The sequence below is a fragment of the Filicampus tigris genome, chromosome 22, assembly GCF_054856515.1.
Source record: "Filicampus tigris isolate MCC_2025a chromosome 22, RoL_Ftig_1.0, whole genome shotgun sequence".
Classification (NCBI taxonomy): Eukaryota; Metazoa; Chordata; class Actinopteri; order Syngnathiformes; family Syngnathidae; genus Filicampus; species Filicampus tigris.
In genome coordinates this window covers 10,435,687-10,443,938 of record NC_141238.1, presented here as the reverse complement: position 1 = coordinate 10,443,938, position 8,252 = coordinate 10,435,687, and positions in this window count along the sequence as shown.

Here is an 8,252-nt window from a genome sequence, read left to right as displayed (position 1 = left end):
GGCGCCACACAGTTTTGCAGTGATTTCTTCAGCAGTTGGGAGGACATACCTCTCTCTCTTCACAGCCTCATTTAACTTTCTCAAATCCACACAGATGCGCACTTGGCCAGTTTGTCTCGGGACAGGCACCATAGGTGCACACCAGTCTGTTGGTTCGGTTACTTTTTCAATCACCCCATTGTTCTCCATTTGCTGCAATTCCTCTTTTACTTTCTCCAAAAGAGGCAGGGGAATTCGTCGAGCCGTATGGACTGCATATGGTTCTGCGTTATCTTTAAGTTTTATTTTGACTGGCTCTGTCTTGAGAGTTCCATGCTCGGCAAATGCATTGTGCACTTCCTCAATGTGTTTCACTAGTCCCATTGCACATGCTGTCTCTTTGCCTAGCAAGTTGTTAGATATCTGGCTGTGGATCACATACACTGGAAATGAATAGTACTTGTTCTTGTACTTTGCATTTGCTTGGAATTTTCCAACACAGTTTTACTGACCTCCAGGGCTGTTCATGGGCGGAATATTGGACTGCACAAGTTTCTGCTCAGGGACTAACCTGCTGAATGTCTCTTCCTCCATGATGTTTAAATCTGCCACGGTATCAATTTTAAATTTAACTGTGCCGATGACAATTTCTACAGTCCATTGATCACTCTCTCTGCTCGTGTCTGTGACAGCCCCAAGGAAATATTGTGTCTGTGAAACAGTCTCTGTATCTGTCACTTCTCTGACAGATTTACTGTGGCACATTAGAGCATTAGAATCCTAGCACTCCTAAATTCCTTACCCACATGGTTTTACTTAACTTATTTACTCCATACTTGTCAATACTGACTTGCAGTATCTTCACATAACTACAGATTATAAAATCACATTTATTCGCTCACACATTGCTCCAACAACAGCATGACTGCTCCCCCCTTCCCACAGGAAGACGCAAGCTTGCCCCGCGCAACACCACCATAGCACCGCCCCTGCCACCGTAGCTTATACCCCCCTCGCACAGCCACTGCGTCCTCCCAAAAAAGGGCTCGGCCGACATGGATTCGTTGCAATTTGGCCACCCTTACAACAAGCATAGTCAGCCGATTGTATCCCCCTCTGGGCACGACGCAAGGTCGCGCAAGGAAGTAAGTCACCGCTCGGCCGCCAGCGTGCACCCGGAGACGGGCATAAGCGCACTCGCCCCCCGCATGGGTCGCGGGACGCAGCAAGCAGGACAAACGTTTCTTCAGCTCGCAACCCACAACCTTCTAATAATAAGCACTCACAACTCTTATCTCAGTTAGTAAAACTTTAAAACTTAGTATTGTTCCAAGCGCCACACACAAGAATGACACAAAGCCTCTCGCCAGCTCTAATCACAATTTAGTTCCATTTCCTTAAATTCAGCACTGTCTCGCACACCTCAGTTCCACACACACACAACATTTAATCAACGTCTACGAACATTCTCTCACAAATTTTCAGCTCATCAGGTTTTCTTCCACCACAACATGCTAATTAACACGCTAGTTAATGCAAATTTCACTCAAACGGCCATTCACTCCTTACGCACAGACAAACATGCGTGCACACACACACGTGAGCGGGTTCCGCCATACGCACACGCGCACACACATTGAACGATACATATATTAACACATTACTGAGCTAGAATCATTGTTTATCTTCGTCTTCTAAATGAAAATTAATTTTAATATCCTAACGAGACTATATAGTGCTCGGCCTCCTAGGACCGCAATGCCGCTTTGCTCGCCGCAGCAGCACATGTTTGCATTTAGAATGATCAGTTTCTAACTACAATTACTATCAATACTTATCATCATATCACTATTATCCAGAGCTGGGCACTTGACCATTTTTTGCCGGTCCGGCCGTGATCCTCCACCCTTAACCGGGGTACCCTACCAGACGCGACCCTCCGGCCATATTCATAAACATTGTCGGCCCTCATCCCATTCCACCCCCCGACCCCCAAAAAAAAAAAAAAAAAAAAAGCGTCCGTGATCGCTGCGAGAGAGACGCTAACGGCAGAGGCTTTTTGAAAATCATTAGCTGGCTAATTTACTACTCAAACCCGCTGTGGACACGGTTCAAATGTGCCAGTAGTACTTACCCAACTGCGTGCTTACTTGCATTGCAGCCCCGGGGTTGGATTTGTCGTATTGTATAATTATTTGGGTTCAACAGACGGCCAGAAGTCACAGTCAAGTTACTTATTTATTTTTCACACTTCCCCTCCTTCCCGGCCTTCAAAAGAAAAGCGTTCCAGCAAACCACTATACAATGCAGGTTTGCTATGGCGTATTTCCGGAAGTAGGGAACGCCAAAAAAAGTGCATGAACTCCACCTTGATGTGCTAGCATCTGTATACACTCGCGGACACAAATTGTTTTGAAACAAGTCGGGGGGCGTCGCTTCAAAAAGACAATGACAACAATGCATATCGTGCCTGCTACAACCATAAAGGGACCGAGATGACTAGACGATGCATTTAATTTTATTGCGAAAACAATTTTGAAGGTGGCGGCTAAGGGGGAACGTGGATGAGTAGCTTGTTTACTAATGTTTACTTTGCAGCAGCAGCAACGAGCTGCATGGTGCATCCGTCTCCGTGTGGGAAACTGCAAGTCATCGTAACATGTAAGACAGCAACATGCGCTCAAGCGTGTTTGTATTTCCTTATCGTCACATCACGTAACCCGCGCCTCCCACCATACCATTACAAGAGGGGGCCAGGGAGCAATACCACAATCCCTATAACAGCAGTTGTCGCTCGTGCAGACGCGGGAGTAGAAAGAGGCCTAAAAAGAAGCCTTTCACCGAGTAGGCTGAGATGATTTTTGGCCGCCTCGCGAGCACGTCACACACATGAGGGCCGATTAGTGGGCCGGACTAAAATCAACTTCCGGCCATGCTTAGTCCAGCCATTTTTTTAAAATTTGTCACCCCCCAGCCCCCCCCCCCCCCCCGCCCCAAAAATGGGAATCCGGCCGTCCATACAAGTCCAGGGACGGACTGCCCAGCTCTGCTTAGGTGTCATAAGCTGTTGCTGCTGAGTGTTTAAAGATTTCAGTGTCTAAATAATTTACAAAATTAAGAGATCTTTATTGTTAGTGTATTTATTATTCTGGTGTAATTGCTTAGAATATCACCCGAATGGTTCGCTTTTATTTATTTTTTCGAAAAAAAGTACAGTTTACTTGTCATCTTTTCAAAATAAACATATTTTAAAAAATAATAATTTTTTGCACCAAAAATATACCGAACCGAAGTTTCCAAAAAACTGAACCGAAACGTGATTTAGCGTACCGTTACGCCCCTAGTAAATGGTAAGTGCCTGCTTTTGCTCCAGCATTCTTTGCATCATATGGAGTGTTGAGTTCCACCTCGTTGGAACAGCCTGGATTATTTTATTTATTATTTATTTATTATTAGGCATAGTTCCTTCTGAATAGCTTGCAAAGGCAGTTTGGCAAGAATGGAGTGGTGGAAATGAGTGTGGCAGTTTTTAAGTATTGCAATAACATCTGTGATGGCTCTTTGACTTGCCAGTCCATCGTTCACCATAAACTGCAAGATGTGTGCTGCGCAGCTAAGGTCCAGGACTTCATTCCCTTCACAACATTGCTCCGCTGGCTCAAAGCACTAGTGATACACGGTCTTTGCTGATCTTCCAGTCCTCAAGCATACTGAGAAATGTCTCTTTCAAGTATTCTCCTGTGTGGGACCCTTGCATCGCTCTTGTATTTAAGACAACCTGCTTTCTTGTCCATTCAATGTCGATGAAATGGCATGTCAGGCTCATGATAGTCTCTGTCACACAAGAGAGAAAGTAGCCACTATTCTCTGGTTGAACCAAAACTTTGATCTTATCCACGATTTTGCTGTGGACGTCTTGCAACTTCTAAGTTCGGTAATACTTGTCACTTTTCAGTGCATATCGTGGCTCTGCTACGCCCATGCGGCGCTTAAAGCCAACATCAGACACAACCGTGAACAGTTGGTTGTCAGTGACTATCATCTCTAAGATTAATTTGTCCATTAGTTTCGACTTGTCATCCGTGCTTGTCCACTTTTTTTGTTTCTGAAACATGTCCTCTATTGTTGGCTGAGTTGAAGTTGCCTCATCCTCATGACCATCAGATTTCAGTTTCATCAGTGCCCCTCATACAAGTCAGGGTGATGAATCCTAAGATGGGACCACAAGTTTGACGTATTTTTATTTTTCCCTATTGTTGCTCCCATGCTGACACTTTCATTGCATGTATTACATTCTGCCTTCCCCAGTGTTGATTGAGTGTAATAATTACATACTGCACTTTTCAATTTATGTCCATCATCTGCAAAACGAATTTTGGAAAGAAAATAAAAGTACATCAGGGTCTCATGCATACTGTATGCTCAATTCTTCATGCTTAATTTGTTACAGCATTTGGGAAGCCTGCAGTTGATTTTATCTAAATTGAAATGTTGTATTTTAACGTGATAACAGGCACCCTGTCATTCAAAACTAAGATGTGATGATTACTTTTGCTTAATGTAACTACAGCAAACAAACAAAAAAAAAGCACAATAGCCATATAGAAATTATTCATCCCTGACACCATGTAGTTCTGTAGACCTTATGTTCATTAGAATTAATATTATTGTATAATGATCTTAAAGGGATGGGGCCGGGATGGCCATGTTTTCACTAACAAGTTCATTTTATATATTTTTTGATCAGGAAATGAAAAGAGTTGCCATTTTCTATTTTATCCATTCATTTTGGAGAAATTAGGAAATAAGGGACTCCATGAATAACGCCTCTCGTTAATTAGGCCAATGGCTGCGCCCCCTACCATTCTATTCCTGTTCGGCCGGAGTCACTGGAGGGACCGATTACAAACTCTCCATTGGAAATCATTGTACTTTCATTGCTTATAATGTCCAAAAAGGGCAATCAATTGGCACCAAAATTTATGTGGACATCCCTACTAATGCCCACTTCAACATATCAAAAAGATTAACCTCTCCTTGTCTGATTTATATGAGAATGAGGAAATGTGGAAGTAGGCAGAGCTACATAGATTTAGGCTGGCTTTAAGCTAAGCTTTAAGCTTCTTTGCTTAAAAAAATAAAATAAAACACTGCTTCTTTGCTGATCACGGTTAGGACGGGCGAGGCAGTAAACACCAGTCAGGATATTTACAGAGACTGAAGTGGGAATGAGTAGACGTGAACATTTATTTGGATGAGGAATAGCCCCAGTTTCTCCACCTACAACACGCAGTCCAATTTAGAATGTAGACAGCCGAAATGGTACGTTCTAATGCGGCCACACTCGGCTGTGCAGTCAGCCTCGCTGGAACTTTTTGGTTTGCTGAACATTGACGCTTGTTCATGAGGGCTTTCCTCACTCTCTGGTGGCTGCAAGCGGTGTCGGACAACGCACGCGACTGCTTAGGAGGTAACTCTGTGACATGAAGATCGACGCAGGCTGGACGCAGAGTAAGGGACTAATGTTGTTGTGCTAACACCTTTTGTTTTAACGACCTGAAGTTAGTTGTTGCCATTAGCCGTCCCATTACCCTCCCTTTAGCCGGGGAGGGAAGAGGGGGGCATAAAGCTCCAATCTGCCCGCTGCTGCTGCAAGCCGCCGTCTCCCTCCTGAGAGTTGACACGAGTTTAGCGTCGCTAAATGTCCGAAATATAACCAGACGGGGTTCGTGTGCACATTCATGCACTTGTCCGCTTCAGCTTGTGAAAGTGGAGGAGCAATCGCCACTGTATTTTTTATTTTGTGGAGGTGATCATGATGAGATCACGTTTTATGTCAATAAATCCAAACTATTGTGCAGAACACTTTTATACTTTCACAGGTTGAAGTGGACAAGAGTAGTACTGTGCATTTGCATTTTGGTGGCGATTGGTCGCCGTTTTAGACAACAGAACTGTCAAAGCGAGCAATATTACCAGCTTGCCTTTCTCCCGTGACGTAGCCCGCTGAGACTGAAAACATAACATAAGATGGGTGGGGCAATTTGTTGTAAATCTAATCACAAAAAAAAAGACCATAAATCACTACAGAGTCTTCTTTTTGGGGGGGGGCACTTTGGTACTGATGTAATTTTTACATGCAAACCTATTATATAAGTGCCAATGTTAAGCTCATCCCAGTGTCACTTTAAGGAATAGCAATATCCTGCCCCTCTTAACAAGAAACTCTCAATGACACGTCATCATGTCATTTTCGGCTACTTAGCATCACTTAAGCAACACAGAAAAAGGTAGAGTAAAATAACTTCATAATTAAACAGAATTAGCAAATTAGCAGCTGGTTGGGTGTTAGCCTGCGAGCTAAATGCTTCCCAGTGTCTACTAGCGTATGTTAGCCTGGGAGCCTAGCGGGGTTTTTCTCTATCAACATGATCAGCAACCTTGTTTTAAGGTAAGGCAATGCCGCTTTATTTATACAGCACATTTAATACACATGGGAATTCAATGTTCAATGCTGATTAAACTTCAGTACTCTCCTCTAACTTACCTTCGAAGCACGCATATCTCCCATGAGTGTGGGACCGCTATGGTTGAATCCATATATGGCTGTTTAGCAACACACACAAGAACGCACAGTGGACAAAAACCTTTTTCCTGCACAGTTTGTGGCAAAAGTTTAACTTCTAAATCAATTTTTATAAAGCACACAAGAACACACAGTGGAGAAAAAACTTTTTCCTGCACAGTTTGTGGCAAAGGCTTCTCTCAAAAGCCATTTTTAACAAAACTCGTGAGAACACACTGGGATGAAACCATTCAGTTGTAGTGGTTGTGTTAAAAGATTCTCCACTAAAAATCGGTGTGAAAAACATGTGTGCTGGTGACAATAGCAGCAATCCATGAAGCTTCAAAAAAATAAACTGAAGGAACTGTCTCTTTGTGGTAAGCTGTAAAAGTGTAAATGATTTTGAAAACAATATATAATACAATATATAGATTGAATCCTGAAATTTGCAAACATCTTTTAAAGACATGAAGGCAATTTTATCAATGTCATATGGTGGCGGTGGTGTGGTAGGAAGTGTTTTTGTTGATGTAGTAAAAAATGCTGTAGAAAAAAAACAAGCTTTAACAGAAAAACATCACGTGGTGTTTAACCACAAAAGGTTATATAAATCAGCACACAAACATCGAACGATATCTAAGCTTTTACGATTGGCCCTGTCCTGGTCACCCGACTGGAGAGATTTCTAGAACAGTTTAGAAATCTATATAAAGCCATGTCTTCAGGAGGAAGCACTCTCTTTTTTTTCCTTTTTCCGACCTGCGATGGAGCAGGAACCTCTCTTAGACGTTTGGTGCAAAATTAGAAGGGAAATTTGTACCCTTTTCGAGCTCAGTGTAAGATGCTAGACAGAGAGGACATCAACATCTTTTGGACACTACTAAAATTCCACTGAAGGTAAGGTAACATGAAAATAGAAATTCTATTGTGAACAAAAGAGCCTATCAGTCATCCAACTTTTTCAAAAAGCCATATTTATCTTATCACTAATAAGGCGTCATGTAATTTAAGAAACTGATCACTCTTGAATTCACCCTAAATTGAATATTTACTGCTTTTATTACATTTATACAACTTATCTAATTTTCCATTTAAATTTCTGACATGTTTGATAAGTTGTATTTTTGTTGAATTATTCTAATGGTTGAAGATACTATCATGACATTTTAGGATGATTTTCTCTTTTTATACAATAAGAGAAGAATCATGTTAAACCTATTACCATTTATGAATGTTCAATTTTCTTTAGTTTTACTAAACATTTTGATTTATATTAATCCCCTTTTATTAAATTTCAAGATTTTGGTTTGTCAATAGACAATTGTCATCGTTAATGAATGTATTTCGCGTCTGGCGTGAACAACATTGATTTATGAGTTTTTTGTATGACTTATTACTTCTTTAATGAATTTTATCAAATTATAAATTAAGTACTTTGTTACTTTATTATCATTTTATTTATACATCAATCATTCTACCTCTAATGTGAAAGAACCGATAACATCGGATACGTCCACAATTGAATTCATTTAGTTACGGCGGTATATTAAATACAATTAACAAATCCGAGTGATACTATCGAGGATTGACAGAAGAACCATTGTGTCTTAGTGATGGGGGCTTTTTTTTTTTTTTTTTCAAAAGTGTTTATATCTAACATGTAAACAAAATCGGATGTCAGTTGTCCTTGCCTGTAACAACATTTGTG